This window comes from Coregonus clupeaformis, unplaced genomic scaffold, assembly GCF_020615455.1.
Source record: "Coregonus clupeaformis isolate EN_2021a unplaced genomic scaffold, ASM2061545v1 scaf3455, whole genome shotgun sequence".
Classification (NCBI taxonomy): Eukaryota; Metazoa; Chordata; class Actinopteri; order Salmoniformes; family Salmonidae; genus Coregonus; species Coregonus clupeaformis.
In genome coordinates this window covers 1-19,442 of record NW_025536909.1, presented here as the reverse complement: position 1 = coordinate 19,442, position 19,442 = coordinate 1, and the positions used below count along the sequence as shown (strand labels likewise).

The following is a 19,442-nucleotide window of genomic DNA, read 5'->3' as shown; positions in this document are numbered from 1 at the left end:
TAGCTGTAAGAAGGGAAAAAGATCACTTACTTTTGCAAACAATGGACCTCACTTCTGAGGAAGAGGAGGGGAGTGTGTTTATGGAGGGAGAAAAAGAGAGTGACATGGGGAGTGTGACTTCAGAGACAGTGGCAGATATGCCTGAAGAGCCTGTAATGTCTTCTGGCAAAACACGAGACGCAGTTTTGGTCTCTGCTGCTGACAAGGTGGAACAGCAGCACATGATGGGTGAAATACATACACAGGTAGAGATGGTGCAAGGTGCTTCTCAGGTGCCTGAGCCAGTTTCAAGCGTGTGTAAAAATTACACCAAAGAGCGAGCTGGGTCCACTGAAGTCACTGGCACTGTTAAAGCGCACTTTTCAAAAGGCTTCCCTGCCGCTCCAAATCAGGAGACGGAGGATGAAATAGATAGTGAGGATCATCAGTTGTTTGCAAAAAATAAGAGGTCATTGTCGAAAACTAGGGAGATGATGGGATTTGGAAAAAAGAAAAAGTAGGTTTTGAAAGGACTTGTTTTGCTCTGATTATACCTCTGCACACATTAATAATGATTACAGTCGCATCCCTAAATGGTAACAGTTTGAGAAACATGAGCAAATTTGAGCAGGTTTTAGTGTCTGTTAAGGCAGACATGTTGTGTTTTCAAGAGACCAATTGGACAGATTCCAAAATACAGGAGATTAAGAGTAAATGGTCTGATTAATTTTTTGTAGTCATGGAAGTGATAAAACATGTGGTGTGGCTATTTTGATAAAAAACGATGTGGTTCAAAATGTAAAACAAATATATGCTGACAATGATGGCAGACTTATTGCAATTGAATTTGAAGTGCAAAATGTAGTTTTTCGTTTAATCAATGTTTATGCTTCAAACATTGAATCTGAAAGGAGAGAAATGTTTCACAACTTAAAAACACTGTGCTCAGAAAACTGTATATTGATAGGAGACTTTAATGTGAGGTGTAGTAGAATGGATGCCTCTAGTTGTGCTAGATTCAGATATGACTCTTCTAGAAATGCATTATGGAAACTTATGAATGAGGAGAATCTAGTAGATATATGGAGGGCTGAAAATCCAAACAGAAGAGTGTTTTCTAGAAGGCAGGTGGTGCTAAAGGAATTAAAACAAAGCAGAATTGATTTATGTCTAGCAAAACAAGAATTGGTGCAGCATGTTAAGAAGATGTCATATAACTTTACAGCATATAGTGATCACGCAGTAATGTCATTTCAAATGGGTTTTGGTGTGGAGAGGAGAGGGGGAGGTGTCTGGTGTTTAAATGCCAGTCTGTTAAAGGAGGAAGGATATAGAAATGAAATTGTTGAATGTATTAATGATGAAATGTCTAATGTACTGTTAAAAGAGAATGTGTGTTTATGGTGGGAGGAAGTGAAAGGAAAAGTAAAAAACAGGAGTATTAGGTATGCTAGAAATCACAACCGGTTAGATAAGCAGAAAGAAACAATGCTTAGAAATAGGATGTTGCATGAACTTGAAAAGGCTGATACTGATCCGGACTATGATGTTGTGAACTATTTGAAAATCCATGCAGAGCTGGGTCGTTATGAAAAAAAGAAATGTTTGGGTGCTATTGTTAGGAGTAGGGCACAGTACGCTTTGGAGGGAGAGAAATGTACATCCTTTTTTTTTGGGGGCTTGAAAAAGAAAACAAACTAAGAGTTACATTGTAGAGTTGGAAATGAAAAAGGTGTAAAGGTAAACGATTTTGTTGAGATCTTAGATACAGTTGAATCCTTTTACAGAAATCTTTACAAAAAGAATGATGTAGATAAAGTGTGTGTTGAAAAAGTGTTGGATACAATTAGTGCCAAAGTATCTCAGGTAGATAGAATGATGTGTGATGAAGAGATTTCGATTATGGAAATCAAGGAAGCAATTGTTAACACTCAAGGCAATAAAAGTCCGGGTTTGGATGGTTTAACAAATGAGTTCTATAAAGTCTTTGTAGATATTTTGGCACCCATTTTAGGGAAGGTGTTTCATTATATGGAAGAGAATAAGGAAATCCCTGAGTCTATGTCAACTGGTATGTTAACGATTTTATTCAAGAATAGGGGCAGTAGATTAAAGTTAGAAAATTATAGGCCTATTAGTCTTCTAAATTCGGATTATAAGATATTGACTAAAGTGTTAGCGAATAGGATGAAAAAGGTGATTGGGAGTATTATTGCATCAACACAAGCCTACGGTATACCTGGAAGAGATGTTGCAGATGTAATTTGTACAATTAGAGATGTTGTTAATCAAATGAAAAATGAAGGCGGTATAGTATTAAGTTTGGATTTTAACAAAGCCTTTGATAGAGTGGAGCATAGCTTCCTATTACAGACTATGGAGAGGTTTGGTTTTGGGCCAAAGTTTGTATCTTGGATCAACCTGTTGTACAGCGGGGCTAAAAGTTGTGTCAAATGTAACGGAGTGTTAACAGATACTTTTCCTGTAGAGAGGTCAGTAAGGCAGGGCTGTCCTTTGTCAGCTCTGTTGTACAGTGTTTCTACAGAACCGTTAGCTACATTAATAAATAGTAATAAAGAGGTAAGGGGTGTCGGAATCCCAGGTGGTGGTATCAGTGTTGTACATCAGTACGCTGATGACACTACTTGCACTGTGAAAGATATAGGAAGCATTGGAAGCATTATGAGAATCATAGATATATATGGTAAGGCATCGGGCGCTAAAGTTAATATAGAGAAGACTGAAATAATGTTTGTTGGGGATATCGATGCAAATAAGTGTGAGATTCCATTCAAGATAGCAAGGGATTTTATTAAAGTGCTGGGAGTAAACATTGGTGTAAAGGAGAAAGAGGCAAAAGATATAACTTGGACTGGGATCCTTAATAAGGTCAAGCTAACGTTACATTTCTGGAAAAATAGAAAATTAAAGTTAAAAGGTAAAGTAATGGTTGCAAATGCTTTGGTATTATCTAAATTTGTGTATGTTTTGGGAGTCCTGGACATGCCTGAGTGGGTGCTAAATGAATTAAATAAGGTGGTGTCTAATTTTATATGGGATGGTAAAGGTGTTAGAATATCTCAGAAAACATTGATAGCTGACTATGTGGATGGAGGTTTAAAACTTGTAGATTTAGATGTCAAAAGAAAAGCTATTAGGATAAAAACAGTAAAGAAATATTTGTATGACAGTGAAGATTATGGCTGGAAACACTTCTTTAAGGTCTACTTAGAGGAGAGTGGTGGATGTGGAGATAATGGTTTATTGATGGGGCTTAAAAGGAAAATGTTTGAAAAGGTACCAGATTTTTATAAAGAGGTGCTAAATGCATGGGCAGAGTTGTTGCCTAATGTATATTATGAATGTGGTCATATTGACCTGATTATGAATCAACCTATATTTCTGAATGAGAAAATCAAGAACAAAGAACAAGTTTTGTATAATAAAGTATTTAGGAGTGCAGGTCTACGACAAATAAAAGATTATACCTATGAGGTAATTCCAGGGTTTTTACCTGAAGAAGCTATTTTTGATATTATCAAGGAATGGGATGAAGAGGTGGGAAGGGGAACAGTGAATAATATGTATGACAAGATAAAGAATAGCATACCAAGCGCATGGGTGGATTTAATAAATAGTGAGGTTGAAAGAGAAAATCTGTTTGTATTTCCTAATTTGTTCATTGGTAGCAGTGAGAAGAAAGTACATTTATCTACTATACCAGTGAAAATATTGTATAGAATAATGGTAGGAAAATGTTATAGAAGGCCGGCTGCTGAAAAATTTTGGAAAACAGTTTTTCCAGAATTGGATGAAAAAAAGATATGGGAAAATTTAAATGTAAAATATAATAGTAAGGAGTGTGAAAATAATGATTTTAAGTTAAGACACAATAGAATATTTACAAAGGTGGTGTTACATCAAATTAATTGTGAAGTAAAAAGGGAATGCGATATATGTGGATGTTTCCCAGAAACGCTTATGCATTTGTTTATAGAATGTGAGGAATTAAAATATATTTTTTGTAAAGTTAAGGAAATGTTAAGTAAAAACTGGGGGGTGATTTCTTGAAAAAGTATGTGTGGGAGGAACTTGTGTTATTTGGAGTGTCTGGTAAATGTGATGGTGTTAATGTGTGCTTGTTGAATATTGTTTTGAGTTTTGTGAGGTATGCTATTTTTTGTAGGAGGAATTATGGTTTTTTTGACAGGAAGAGGGTGAAGGTGTGGGGTATTTTTATATCACTGTTTAGTAAACACATGGATATGTTGTTTAATTATGGGATGGAAGATTTTGATGAACATTTTGTTGAGGGGTGTGGGTTGATTGCAAAGGTGGATGGTGGAGGAATCACTTATAATTTTTGAAATGTCTTAGTCATGTCTGGGTTTTTTTGTATACTAGTTTTTTTTGTATTTTTATTTCTTTGGGTTCTTTGATTTGATAGGGGGTGAATTGTTCACCTGCCTATGTTAGGATAGTGTCTTCTGTATTGTTCTTTGTAATATTGTACTGTAAATATTGTAAAAAATTGAATTTTTTGATAATAAAAAAATAAAATAAAAATAAATAAAAAAAATACGCCCGATCTCGTCCGATCTCGGAAGCTAAGCAGGGTCGGGCCTGGTTAGTACTTGGATGGGAGACCGCCTGGGAATAACAGGTGCTGTAAGCTTTTTGTCCCAGTAGAGCGTGCTCTTGTGTCATGGAGCAACTGCTTTTTATTTATCACCCTAATAATATCATGGATTGTTATTGGACTAAATGCAGTTTGTGTGCTGCCCTGCCCTGATCAAATCAAATCAAATAATGGACAGTGCGTTTCCCTCAAAATATAGGCAGTACATGCAGCCTTTGTTTTTAGTCTAGGAGACAGTCAATGTCTGTAGTCCATTAGGGCACTATACCATCCCTTCAATGTTTTGCCTGATTCCGTTAATTCCCAAGTTCCCTTTTCTCCGTTTAGATTTCCCCGTTGACCGTTTGTCCCTGTTTTGGCAGGTTTTCGCTCTCAAAAGTACACCTTTTTAATAGCAAAACAGCACAATTGGATGTTCTATGTCCACAACAATGTTTAAACCCTATCAGGTGACCATTTGTGAGGTCTGGGAAAAATGTAAGACATTTAGATGTTGGGGTGTAGTTACCCTTAAATGCAAGCGTGCACCAGGAAGAGACCTTTGTTTGGTTAAGCGGTGTTGCTGTAGAACAAATGGCAACTGGAGTGATGCAAATGATCACGGTATAATTCTGCCATGCAGGCATAGGCTACTTTGTAGTTAACATTTACTTGCGAAGGTTTTGGGGAAAGCCATTCCTTCCCTACCAGAAGAAGGTTATCATTAGCATCATCGCTAACGGCTACACAAAGTGTAGACATACGCGCGCACCCGCACACATGCACACAGACAGGGGCATTCCTGTGCCGTTTCAGAAAGTTCATGGAAATACGAATCACTGATGCATTTTGTTCATGTCTTATGATTGACTTGGGCAAATGAATGCGTTTTCTAACAAGTTGAATAGATTTAGTTGATTTCTTACTAAGTTCAATAAATGTTTGAATATTGTTGAATTTCGGTTTAATGTCTGGATTCCGTGATTCGGTCCGCAACGCCTATTTTATAGGGCCCTAGTCAATGAACTTGTCATAAATCAACATAGGATATGCCCTCTTCCCCCCCCAACAAGACTCAAATATATATATATATATATATTGGAAATGTAAGCAGGGGTTGAGCTTCTTCAGTTTGTGTCACAAAGTGGATACGTTTCTGTGTCCCTTTCAGAGTGAGTGACACATTGACTTTATATAGTGTACCAAGAGTTGTTCCCTCGCTTACGGCCATACCAGCCTGAATACGCCCGATCTCGTCCGATCTCGGAAGCTAAGCAGGGTCGGGCCTGGTTAGTACTTGGATGGGAGACCGCCTGGGAATACCAGGTGCTGTAAGCTTTTTGTCCCAGTAGAGCGTGCTCTTGTGTCATGGAGCAACTGCTTTTTATTTATCACCCTAATAATATCATGGATTGTTATTGGACTAAATGCAGTTTGTGTGCTGCCCTGCCCTGATCAAATCAAATCAAATAATGGACAGTGCGTTTCCCTCAAAATATAGGCAGTACATGCAGCCTTTGTTTTTAGTCTAGGAGACAGTCAATGTCTGTAGTCCATTAGGGCACTATACAATCCCTTCAATGTTTTGCCTGATTCCGTTAATTCCCAAGTTCCCTTTTCTCCGTTTAGATTTCCCCGTTGACCGTTTGTCCCTGTTTTGGCAGGTTTTCGCTCTCAAAAGTACACCTTTTTAATAGCAAAACAGCACAATTGGATGTTCTATGTCCACAACAATGTTTAAACCCTATCAGGTGACCATTTGTGAGGTCTGGGAAAAATGTAAGACATTTAGATTTTGGGGTGTAGTTACCCTTAAATGCAAGCATGCACCAGGAAGAGACCTTTGTTTGGTTAAGCGGTGTTGCTGTAGAACAAATGGCCACTGGAGTGATGCAAATGATCACGGTATAATTCTGCCATGCAGGCATAGGCTACTTTGTAGTTAACATTTACTTGCGAAGGTTTTGGGGAAAGCCATTCCTTCCCTACCAGAAGAAGGTTATCATTAGCATCATCGCTAACGGCTACACAAAGTGTAGACATACGCGCGCACCGCACACATGCACACAGACAGGGGCATTCCTGTGCCGTTTCAGAAAGTTCATGGAAATACGAATCACTGATGCATTTTGTTCATGTCTTATGATTGACTTGGGCAAATGAATGCGTTTTCTAACAAGTTGAATAGATTTAGTTGATTTCTTACTAAGTTCAATAAATGTTTGAATATTGTTGAATTTCGGTTTAATGTCTGGATTCCGTGATTCGGTCCGCAACGCCTATTTTATAGGGCCCTAGTCAATGAACTTGTCATAAATCAACATAGGATATGCCCTCTTCCCCCCAACAAGACTCAAATATATATATATATATATTGGAAATGTAAGCAGGGGTTGAGCTTCTTCAGTTTGTGTCACAAAGTGGATACGTTTCTGTGTCCCTTTCAGAGTGAGTGACACATTGACTTTATATAGTGTACCAAGAGTTGTTCCCTCGCTTACGGCCATACCAGCCTGAATACGCCCATCCTGATTGGAGAAGTGACGACAGGTGCGAGTTTTGAGCTGTGAGTGAGTGTTTGCTGAAGAGTGTTTGCTCGAGAGCTATTTTTGTTAATTATTTGGATTTCGAAATATATTTTTTGTTTGTTCTTGCAGTTGAATAGTTTTAAGTTTGGTTAGTCTTCCCCCCTTGCAGTTTTGCTGCTTGGGGGAGAGTTTTTCTTTTGGATTCTTTTTTTGAAGCACTATGACGGACAACATGGAAATGACAAACGGAATGGACAAAGACAACGAAAGGGCGCAACGGAAGAAAAATGAAGATAAAGAAGGAATGAAATATGGCAAAGAATACACGGTGGCAATTGAGTTGGTAGGAGAAGACAAAGTGACGACAATGGAACTACTACGAGCAATTAAGGAGGTGTGTGGAGAGGTGGTGGGATGCCGAATGAAAGGAGAAAAGAAGTATGAAGTTACGATGAGAAACGGAAAAGGAAAAGAACGTTTAATGGATGGAATACGGATAAAGGACACCAGGATTTTGGCGAGAGATGTTAATGTGAAGGAATTGGTGGTGTCTTTTATGAATCTCCCAGTATATGTAGAAGATGGTGTGATACTGGGCAAGCTGAGTAGCTGGGGAGTGGCAGCCGTTTCGGAGATAAGGAGGAGAGTTTGGCCAGGAACGGAGGTGGTTGATGGGACACGTTTTTGCAAAGTCAAGTTCACAGAAAAAGTGACATCATTGCCTTACTCTACAAGAATTGAGACGTTGGAGGGAGCAGAATATTTTAGGGTCCTTCATGACAAACAGGTCAGAGTGTGTCGTTTGTGTATTCAACCCGGGCACATAGTTAAAGACTGCCCTGAATTTAAGTGTTTCAAATGTGGCAAGCAAGGACACTATGTGAGAGAATGTGTCGGAGAGAAGGAAAGGAATTTCTGTGGTGGATGCAGAAAGAGATTGGCGGAGTGCAACTGTGGAGAGGTTATGGCTGAAGAGGGGAGTCAAGCACTATTCGAGGAAGCAGTTGTATTGTCGCAAGAAGGAGAAGAAGATGGAGGAGAGGACGTGGTGGAGAGTGGAGAGACGGAGGAAGGAAGAAGGGAGAAGGACCAGAAGATGAATGAAATTGGGAGTAGTATGGACTCAGAAATAAGAAGAGGGAGTTTTCAGGAGGAGGGGGGAGTGGACTGGGGGAAGCACGGGGGACTCACAGGTTTTGGGGGATAGCACAGTACTAACAAGTACCTCGGGGGTGAAGAAATGGAGAGGGGTTCGAGTTTGAGAACAATAACAGAAACGACAACGACGGCTATACATGAGACGGAGATGAACACGGGAGCACAACGATGACAATACCAGAGACGGAGATGAACATGGGGAGCACAACGGATGAGGGTGACAAGAAGTTGAGTTGGCTGGATAACATGGACTTGGAGGAGATATCGGACACGGATGATGGAGAAAAGATTGAAAGAACGAGGGAAGGATACAGGAAGAGGAAAGCGGGGGAAGAGGGGGAGAGAAAGGGTGGAAGAGGAAAGAAACTGGATAACAGGTAGAGGATAATGAAATTATATTTTATTATTTTATTATTTATTAGAATGGTAAATATAATGTCAATAAATGCAAATGGTTTGAGAACAATGGGAAAATTTAATAGAATAGTACAAATGAAGAATGCAGATATTTTATGTATTCAAGAGACGCACTGGGATAATGCATGTGTTTTAGAAGTAAAAAAATATGGAGGGATTTTATTTATGTTAACAATGGCAGGGGAAATTCAAGTGGGGTTGCAATTTTATTAAGGAAGGATGTAGTAGAAAATGTGAAGAAGATATATAATGATAATAATGGGAGGATTTTAATTTTGGATTTTGAATATATGAATAGGGTTTTTAGGATTATAAATATTTATGCGCGAATAATGAGATAGAGCGAAATAATTTATTTTTAGAATTAGGGAAATGGTGCAAGGGTAACTGTATTTTAGTAGGGGATTTTAATGTTAAAATGAATAGATTAGATATGAAAAGGGGAGCTATTTTTAGAAATGACGTATCTAGGGGGGTCTTAAGGAAGATTATGTCTGAAAATAGTTTGATTGATATATGGAGGGATGAGAATCCGAACAAGAGAGGAATTTCTAGAAGGCAGGTGGTTTTAGGGGAGTTGAAACAGACGCGAATAGATCTGGTTTTAGTAAATGAGGGTTTAAGGAATTTTATGAAAGAAATTAAGTATGTTTTTACAGCTTTTAGTGATCATGCGGCGGTGGTATTTTCTTGTGGAGTAAGGACACATACTAAATCTGGTGGGCTGTGGTGTTTAAATAATAGCTTGCTAGAGGAGGAAAATTATATTGAGATGATATCAGAATGTATTGGGAAGGCCAAAAGACAACAGTTAATGGAGGTGAATATGGGGTTGTGGTGGGAGGAGCTGAAAACCAAATGTAAGGAATTGACTATAAAATATGCTGTTAAGAGGAATCATTTTTTGAAAAAGAAGGAGAGGGAACTACGTAAGAAGGTTAAACATGAACTTGAGTGTATAGAAAAGGATGAAGGTCATGGGGTGGAGGATTATTTACTGGCTAAGGATGCACTTGATGAATATGAGAAGAAGAAATGTAATGCGGCGATTGTAAGGAGTAGAGTGCAATATGCGATAGAGGGGGGAAAGGTGTACTTCATTTTTCTTGAATTTAGAAAAAAGAAGACAAGAGAAGATTTATATTACGGAGTTAATTAATGATAAAGGGGAAAAAGGTTAATGATTTGGTGGGGATTCTGGATACGGTCGAGAGATATTATGAATGCTTATTTAAAAAAGAAGAGGTTAATGATTCCTGTATGGATAAGGTGCTTGAACACGTGGATACTAAGTTAACAGAAGGGGAAAAAAACATGTGTGATGAAGATATGAGTCTAACTGACATTAAGGAGGCCATATTAGATGCTAATTGCAATAGGAGTCCGGGGTCTGATGGCCTAACTGCGGAATTTTATAAATCTTTTGCAGATTTGTTGGCTCCAATTTTAAGAAAACTGTATGAATATATTGAAAAGACTCAAGTGGTGCCAGATTCGCTGGCCACAGGAGTTTTAACCATACTGTATAAAAATAAAGGGAGTCGTGTAAATTTGGATAATTATCGACCGTTGACACTTTTAAATTGTGATTATAAGATCTTAGCCAAGGTCTTAGCTAATAGAGTTAAAAAAGTTATGGGAGGAGTAATAGCAGAGACACAAGGATATAGTGTACCAGGGAGGGATATTTCTGACACAGTGGGAACAATAAGGGATGTGATAAAGCATATGGGGGAGGAAGGGGGGTTTGTGATGAGTTTGGATCTAAATAAGGCTTTTGATAGAGTTGATCATTCCTTTTTACTGCGTACACTTGGGAAATTTGGGTTTGGTGAAAGAATGATAGGTTGGATTAGATTACTGAATGGAAATGCAAGGAGCAGAGTAAAATGTAATGGGATTTTAACAGATTATTTTCCTCTGGAGAGATCTGTTAGGCAGGGATGTCCGTTATCAGCTGCTCTTTATAGTTTATCGGTGGAGCCGCTTGCAGCAATGATTAAAGCAAACAAATTAATTCGAGGTATACGGATACCGGATGGGGGGAGAGTGTTATACAGCAATATGCGGATGATACTACATGTACTGTGATAGATGTTGAAAGTGTGAAGAATGTAATGGAGTGTTTTGAGGTATATGGCAAGGCATCAGGGGCAAAACTTAATGTTGAAAAATCTGAAATAATGTATGTGGGGATAGATGAAAAAGTGGACTGTGGATTCCCTTTCAAAAAGGCTGAAGGTTATATAAAGACTTTAGGGGTGGTTTTGGGGGTGGATAAAGAAGGGACGAGAGATGAGACATGGACTGGGGTTTTGAATAAAATAAAACATACTCTATCCTATTGGAAGGCAAGAAAACTGTTCTTGAGGGGGAAGGTGGTGGTGATTAATTCTTTGGTGGCATCCAAATGTATCTATGTTCTAGGTTCGTTGGATATGCCACAATGGGTGTTAAAAGAATTCAATGGTTTGGTTACAGATTTCCTATGGGAGGGGAAGGGGACTAGGATTGCAAGGGCAACTCTTATCTCGGATTTAAAGGATGGGGGGTTGAAATTGGTGGATTTGGATGTGAAGAGAAAAGCAATGAGAATAAAAACTGTGCAAAAATACTTATATGGGGAGGGAGATTATGGATGGAAAAGGTTTTTTAAACATTTTTTGTACAGAAGTGGGGGTTGTGAAGAAAGTGGATTATTGATGTCATGGAAGAAGGATATGTTGGAGGGTTTGCCTGAGTTCTATAAAGAGGTGTTCTTGGCATGGGGGGGAATTTCTTCCTAAGATTGAGTACACATGTACAAATAAGGACAACATATTTAATCAGCCTGTGTTTTTGAATCCGAAAATAGAGAGTGGTGGGAAGGTGCTGTACAACAAAATGTTCATGAAGGCTGGGTTAATATTGGTAAAAGATTTTCTTTACGAGGTTATACCGGGGTTTTTAAGGGGGCAGGCAATTCTGGATACTGTGTGGGAGTTTGATGATACAGTGGAGAGAAAATTAGTATTACAGATATACGAAAGAATTAAATTATGCATTCCGGGTGAGTGGATAAAAGTGATAAATGGGAAGGGGGAATATGAGGACTTGTATGTGCTGCCAAGTCTCTATGTGGGTAAAGGATCGGGGAAACAAGTATTATCAAAAGTAACACAGAAAAGATTGTACAAGTGTATGTTGAAGTCTGTGTGTGTGAGGCCTGCGGCTGAGAGGATGTGGAGAAAAATGTTTATTGATTTGGATGTTTCTTTGATGTGGGAGAATTTGGTTTTGTTTGGGAATAAACGAAGTTGTGAGAACATGGATTTTATGGTACGGCATAATCGTATATACACAAATATTATTTTACATCAGATAAACCGCGATGTACGGCGGGAATGTGATGTGTGTATGATGAAGCCAGAGTCTTTGTTGCATTTATTTGTTGAATGTCCAAGTCTGACAGGTTTTTTCAAGGAAGTAAAACTTTTGTTGTGGAGGCACTGGAGAAAAGAGTTTTTAGAAAGTTTTGCATGGGATAGGTTAATATTATTTGGAGTAATGGGGAAATGTTTGGGTGTGAATGTGTACCTGTTGAATATTGTTTTGAGTTTTGTGAGGTATGCAATTTACTGTAGAAGGAATATGAAACATTTTGAAGGGAAAAAGGTGAATGTCTGGGTAATCTTTAAAGCAGGTTTAAGAAAGCAGGTGGAATTAATGTATAATGCAAAACTAGAGAAATTTGAAAGTATGTTTATAAAGGGGAGTACTTTAGTGTCTATGGAGGAGGGAGGAGGGGGGAGTTAGGGTTAACTTCTGAAATGGAGTATGTCTAATGTCTATATTAGATTATGTATTTTATGTTGATTAGTGAATAAGGATGGTGTAATTATGTTGTATTTGTTGTATTGTTTTGTTGATTTTGTTTTTTATAAATAAAAAAAATACGCCCGATCTCGTCCGATCTCGGAAGCTAAGCAGGGTCGGGCCTGGTTAGTACTTGGATGGGAGACCGCCTGGGAATACCAGGTGCTGTAAGCTTTTGTCCCAGTAGAGCGTGCTCTTGTGTCATGGAGCAACTGCCTTTTATTTATCACCCTAATAATATCATGGATTGTTATTGGACTAAATGCAGTTTGTGTGTGCTGCCCTGCCCTGATCAAATCAAATCAAATAATGGACAGTGCGTTTCCCTCAAAATATAGGCAGTACATGCAGCCTTTGTTTTTAGTCTAGGAGACAGTCAATGTCTGTAGTCCATTAGGGCACTATACAATCCCTTCAATGTTTTGCCTGATTCCGTTAATTCCCAAGTTCCCTTTTCTCCGTTTAGATTTCCCCGTTGACCGTTTGTCCCTGTTTTGGCAGGTTTTCGCTCTCAAAAGTACACCTTTTTAATAGCAAAACAGCACAATTGGATGTTCTATGTCCACAACAATGTTTAAACCCTATCAGGTGACCATTTGTGAGGTCTGGGAAAAATGTAAGACATTTAGATTTTGGGGTGTAGTTACCCTTAAATGCAAGCGTGCACCAGGAAGAGACCTTTGTTTGGTTAAGCGGTGTTGCTGTAGAACAAATGGCCACTGGAGTGATGCAAATGATCACGGTATAATTCTGCCATGCAGGCATAGGCTACTTTGTAGTTAACATTTACTTGCGAAGGTTTTGGGGAAAGCCATTCCTTCCCTACCAGAAGAAGGTTATCATTAGCATCATCGCTAACGGCTACACAAAGTGTAGACATACGCGCGCACCGCACACATGCACACAGACAGGGGCATTCCTGTGCCGTTTCAGAAAGTTCATGGAAATACGAATCACTGATGCATTTTGTTCATGTCTTATGATTGACTTGGGCAAATGAATGCGTTTTCTAACAAGTTGAATAGATTTAGTTGATTTCTTACTAAGTTCAATAAATGTTTGAATATTGTTGAATTTCGGTTTAATGTCTGGATTCCGTGATTCGGTCCGCAACGCCTATTTTATAGGGCCCTAGTCAATGAACTTGTCATAAATCAACATAGGATATGCCCTCTTCCCCCCCAACAAGACTCAAATATATATATATATATATATTGGAAATGTAAGCAAGGGTTGAGCTTCTTCAGTTTGTGTCACAAAGTGGATACGTTTCTGTGTCCCTTTCAGAGTGAGTGACACATTGACTTTATATAGTGTACCAAGAGTTGTTCCCTCGCTTACGGCCATACCAGCCTGAATACGCCCGATCTCGTCCGATCTCGGAAGCTAAGCAGGGTCGGGCCTGGTTAGTACTTGGATGGGAGACCGCCTGGGAATACCAGGTGCTGTAAGCTTTTGTCCCAGTAGAGCGTGCTCTTGTGTCATGGAGCAACTGCCTTTTATTTATCACCCTAATAATATCATGGATTGTTATTGGACTAAATGCAGTTTGTGTGCTGCCCTGCCCTGATCAAATCAAATCAATGGACAGTGCGTTTCCCTCAAAATATAGGCAGTACATGCAGCCTTTGTTTTTAGTCTAGGAGACAGTCAATGTCTGTAGTCCATTAGGGCACTATACAATCCCTTCAATGTTTTGCCTGATTCCGTTAATTCCCAAGTTCCCTTTTCTCCGTTTAGATTTCCCCGTTGACCGTTTGTCCCTGTTTTGGCAGGTTTTCGCTCTCAAAAGTACACCTTTTTAATAGCAAAACAGCACAATTTGATGTTCTATGTCCACAACCATGTTTAATCCCTATCAGGTGACCATTTGTGAGGTCTGGGAAAAATGTAAGACATTTAGATTTTGGGGTGTAGTTACCCTTAAATGCAAGCGTGCACCAGGAAGAGACCTTTGTTTGGTTAAGCGGTGTTGCTGTAGAACAAATGGCCACTGGAGTGATGCAAATGATCACGGTATAATTCTGCCAGGCAGGCACAGGCTACTTTGTAGTTAACAATTACTTGCGAAGGTTTTGGGGAAAGCCATTCCTTCCCTACCAGAAGAAGGTTATCATTAGCATCATCGCTAACGGCTACACAAAGTGTAGACATACGCGCGCACCGCATACATGCACACAGACAGGGGCATTCCTGTGTCGTTTCAGAAAGTTCATGGAAATACGAATCACTGATGCATTTTGTTCATGTCTTATGATTGACTTGGGCAAATGAATGCGTTTTCTAACAAGTTGAATAGATTTAGTTGATTTCTTACTAAGTTCAATAAATGTTTGAATATTGTTGAATTTCGGTTTAATGTCTGGATTCCGTGATTCGGTCCGCAACGCCTATTTTATAGGGCCCTAGTCAATGAACTTGTCATAAATCAACATAGGATATGCCCTCTTCCCCCCCCAACAAGACTCAAATATATATATATATATATATATATTGGAAATGTAAGCAGGGGTTGAGCTTCTTCAGTTTGTGTCACAAAGTGGATACGTTTCTGTGTCCCTTTCAGAGTGAGTGACACATTGACTTTATATAGTGTACCAAGAGTTGTTCCCTTGCTTACGGCCATACCAGCCTGAATACGCCCGATCTCGTCCGATCTCGGAAGCTAAGCAGGGTCGGGCCTGGTTAGTACTTGGATGGGAGACCGCCTGGGAATACCAGGTGCTGTAAGCTTTTTGTCCCAGTAGAGCGTGCTCTTGTGTCATGGAGCAACTGCTTTTTATTTATCACCCTAATAATATCATGGATTGTTATTGGACTAAATGCAGTTTGTGTGCTGCCCTGCCCTGATCAAATCAAATCAAATAATGGACAGTGCGTTTCCCTCAAAATATAGGCAGTACATGCAGCCTTTGTTTTTAGTCTAGGAGACAGTCAATGTCTGTAGTCCATTAGGGCACTATACAATCCCTTCAATGTTTTGCCTGATTCCGTTAATTCCCAAGTTCCCTTTTCTCCGTTTAGATTTCCCCGTTGACCGTTTGTCCCTGTTTTGGCAGGTTTTCGCTCTCAAAAGTACACCTTTTAATAGCAAAACAGCACAATTGGATGTTCTATGTCCACAACAATGTTTAAACCCTATCAGGTGACCATTTGTGAGGTCTGGGAAAAATGTAAGACATTTAGATTTTGGGGTGTAGTTACCCTTAAATGCAAGCATGCACCAGGAAGAGACCTTTGTTTGGTTAAGCGGTGTTGCTGTAGAACAAATGGCAACTGGAGTGATGCAAATGATCACGGTATAATTCTGCCAGGCAGGCATAGGCTACTTTGTAGTTAACATTTACTTGCGAAGGTTTTGGGGAAAGCCATTCCTTCCCTACCAGAAGAAGGTTATCATTAGCATCATCGCTAACGGCTACACAAAGTGTAGACATACGCGCGCACCGCACACATGCACACAGACAGGGGCATTCCTGTGCCGTTTCAGAAAGTTCATGGATACACGAATCACTGATGCATTTTGTTCATGTCTTATGATTGACTTGGGCAAATGAATGCGTTTTCTAACAAGTTGAATAGATTTAGTTGATTTCTTACTAAGTTCAATAAATGTTTGAATATTGTTGAATTTCGGTTTAATGTCTGGATTCCGTGATTCGGTCCGCAACGCCTATTTTATAGGGCCCTAGTCAATGAACTTGTCATAAATCAACATAGGATATGCCCTCTTCCCCCCCAACAAGACTCAAATATATATATATATATATTGGAAATGTAAGCAGGGGGTTGAGCTTCTTCAGTTTGTGTCACAAAGTGGATACGTTTCTGTGTCCCTTTCAGAGTGAGTGACACATTGACTTTATATAGTGTACCAAGAGTTGTTCTCTCGCTTACGGCCATACCAGCCTGAATACGCCCGATCTCGTCCGATCTCGGAAGCTAAGCAGGGTTGGGCCTGATTAGTACTTGGATGGGAGACCGCCTGGGAATACCAGGTGCTGTAAGCTTTTGTCCCAGTAGAGCGTGCTCTTGTGTCATGGAGCAACTGCTTTTTATTTATCACCCTAATAATATCATGGATTGTTATTGGACTAAATGCAGTTTGTGTGCTGCCCTGCCCTGATCAAATCAAATCAAATAATGGACAGTGCGTTTCCCTCAAAATATAGGCAGTACATGCAGCCTTTGTTTTTAGTCTAGGAGACAGTCAATGTCTGTAGTCCATTAGGGCACTATACAATCCCTTCAATGTTTTGCCTGATTCCGTTAATTCCCAAGTTCCCTTTTCTCCGTTTAGATTTCCCCGTTGACCGTTTGTCCCTGTTTTGGCAGGTTTTCGCTCTCAAAAGTACACCTTTTTAATAGCAAAACAGCACAATTTGATGTTCTATGTCCACAACAATGTTTAAACCCTATCAGGTGACCATTTGTGAGGTCTGGGGAAAATGTAAGACATTTAGATTTTGGGGTGTAGTTACCCTTAAATGCAAGCATGCACCAGGAAGAGACCTTTGTTTGGTTAAGCGGTGTTGCTGTAGAACAAATGGCAACTGGAGTGATGCAAATGATCACGGTATAATTCTGCCAGGCAGGCATAGGCTACTTTGTAGTTAACATTTACTTGCGAAGGTTTTGGGGAAAGCCATTCCTTCCCTACCAGAAGAAGGTTATCATTAGCATCATCGCTAACGGCTACACAAAGTGTAGACATCGCGCGCACCGCACACATGCACACAGACAGGGGCATTCCTGTGCCGTTTCAGAAAGTTCATGGAAATACGAATCACTGATGCATTTGTTCATGTCTTATGATTGACTTGGGCAAATGAATGCGTTTTCTAACAAGTTGAATAGATTTAGTTGATTTCTTACTAAGTTCAATAAATGTTTGAATATTGTTGAATTTCGGTTTAATGTCTGGATTCCGTGATTCGGTCCGCAACGCCTATTTTATAGGGCCCTAGTCAATGAACTTGTCATAAATCAACATAGGATATGCCCTCTTCCCCCCCAACAAGACTCAAATATATATATATATATATTGGAAATGTAAGCAGGGGTTGAGCTTCTTCAGTTTGTGTCACAAAGTGGATACGTTTCTGTGTCCCTTTCAGAGTGAGTGACACATTGACTTTATATAGTGTACCAAGAGTTGTTCCCTCGCTTACGGCCATACCAGCCTGAATACGCCCGATCTCGTCAGATCTCGGAAGCTAAGCAGGGTCGGGCCTGGTTAGTACTTGGATGGGAGACCGCCTGGGAATACCAGGTGCTGTAAGCTTTTTGTCCCAGTAGAGCGTGCTCTTGTGTCATGGAGCAACTGCTTTTTATTTATCACCCTAATAATATCATGGATTGTTATTGGACTAAATGCAGTTTGTGTGCTGCCCTGCCCTCATCAAATCAAATCAAATAATGGACAGTGCGTTTCCCTCAAAATATAGGCAGTACATGCAGCCTTTGTTTTTAGTCTAGGAGACAGTCAATGTCTGTAGTCCATTAGGCACTATACAATCCCTTCAATGTTTTGCCTGATTCCGTTAATTCCCAAGTTCCCTTTTCTCCGTTTAGATTTCCCCGTTGACCGTTTGTCCCTGTTTTGCGTTTTCGCTCTCAAAAAGTACACCTTTTTAATAGCAAAACAGCACAATTGGATGTTCTATGTCCACAACAATGTTTAAACCCTATCAGGTGACCATTTGTGAGGTCTGGGAAAATGTAAGACATTTAGATGTTGGGGTGTAGTTACCCTTAAATGCAAGCATGCACCAGGAAGAGACCTTTGTTTGGTTAAGCGGTGTTGCTGTAGAACAAATGGCAACTGGAGTGATGCAAATGATCACGGTATAATTCTGCCAGGCAGGCATAGGCTACTTTGTAGTTAACATTTACTTGCGAAGGTTTTGGGGAAAGCCATTCCCTTCCCTACCAGAAGAAGGTTATCATTAGCATCATCGCTAACGGCTACACAAAGTGTAGACATACGCGCGCACCGCACACATGCACACAGACAGGGGCATTCCTGTGCCGTTTCAGAAAGTTCATGGATACACGAATCACTGATGCATTTTGTTCATGTCTTATGATTGACTTGGGCAAATGAATGCGTTTTCTAACAAGTTGAATAGATTTAGTTGATTTCTTACTAAGTTCAATAAATGTTTGAATATTGTTGAATTTCGGTTTAATGTCTGGATTCCGTGATTCGGTCCGCAACGCCTATTTTATAGGGCCCTAGTCAATGAACTTGTCATAAATCAACATAGGATATGCCCTCTTCCCCCCCAACAAGACTCAAATATATATATATATATATTGGAAATGTAAGCAGGGGGTTGAGCTTCTTCAGTTTGTGTCACAAAGTGGATACGTTTCTGTGTCCCTTTCAGAGTGAGTGACACATTGACTTTATATAGTGTACCAAGAGTTGTTCTCTCGCTTACGGCCATACCAGCCTGAATACGCCCGATCTCGTCCGATCTCGGAAGCTAAGCAGGGTCGGGCCTGGTTAGTACTTGGATTGGAGACCGCCTGGGAATACCAGGTGCTGTAAGCTTTTTGTCCCAGTAGAGCGTGCTCTTGTGTCATGGAGCAACTGCTTTTTATTTATCACCCTAATAATATCATGGATTGTTATTGGACTAAATGCAGTTTGTGTGCTGCCCTGCCCTGATCAAATCAAATCAAATAATGGACAGTGCGTTTCCCCTCAAAATATAGGCAGTACATGCAGCCTTTGTTTTTAGTCTAGGAGACAGTCAATGTCTGTAGTCCATTAGGGCACTATACAATCCCTTCAATGTTTTGCCTGATTCCGTTAATTCCCAAGTTCCCTTTTCTCCGTTTAGATTTCCCCGTTGACCGTTTGTCCCTGTTTTGGCAGG

The 19,442-nt window shown here is 39.7% G+C and overlaps 6 non-coding genes across 6 annotated transcripts; all 6 read left to right on the top strand.

Moving 5' to 3' along the window:
• The first annotated feature begins 5,816 nt into the window (after nt 1–5,816).
• On the top strand, nt 5,817–5,935 carry LOC121563149. Its single transcript, XR_005999780.2, has one exon. It is a non-coding gene; the product is annotated as a 5S ribosomal RNA (ribosomal RNA).
• A 7,955-nt stretch (nt 5,936–13,890) lies between these two features.
• On the top strand, nt 13,891–14,009 carry LOC123490028. The gene has a single exon (XR_006660782.1). It is a non-coding gene; the product is annotated as a 5S ribosomal RNA (ribosomal RNA).
• A 1,160-nt stretch (nt 14,010–15,169) lies between these two features.
• Nucleotides 15,170–15,288, top strand: LOC121563178. The gene has a single exon (XR_005999797.1). It is a non-coding gene; the product is annotated as a 5S ribosomal RNA (ribosomal RNA).
• Nucleotides 15,289–16,446: 1,158 nt separating this feature from the next.
• Nucleotides 16,447–16,565, top strand: LOC123490023. The gene has a single exon (XR_006660778.1). It is a non-coding gene; the product is annotated as a 5S ribosomal RNA (ribosomal RNA).
• Nucleotides 16,566–17,720: 1,155 nt separating this feature from the next.
• On the top strand, nt 17,721–17,839 carry LOC123490024. Its single transcript, XR_006660779.1, has one exon. It is a non-coding gene; the product is annotated as a 5S ribosomal RNA (ribosomal RNA).
• Nucleotides 17,840–18,995: 1,156 nt separating this feature from the next.
• On the top strand, nt 18,996–19,114 carry LOC123490026. The gene has a single exon (XR_006660781.1). It is a non-coding gene; the product is annotated as a 5S ribosomal RNA (ribosomal RNA).
• The last annotated feature ends 328 nt before the right edge of the window (nt 19,115–19,442 follow it).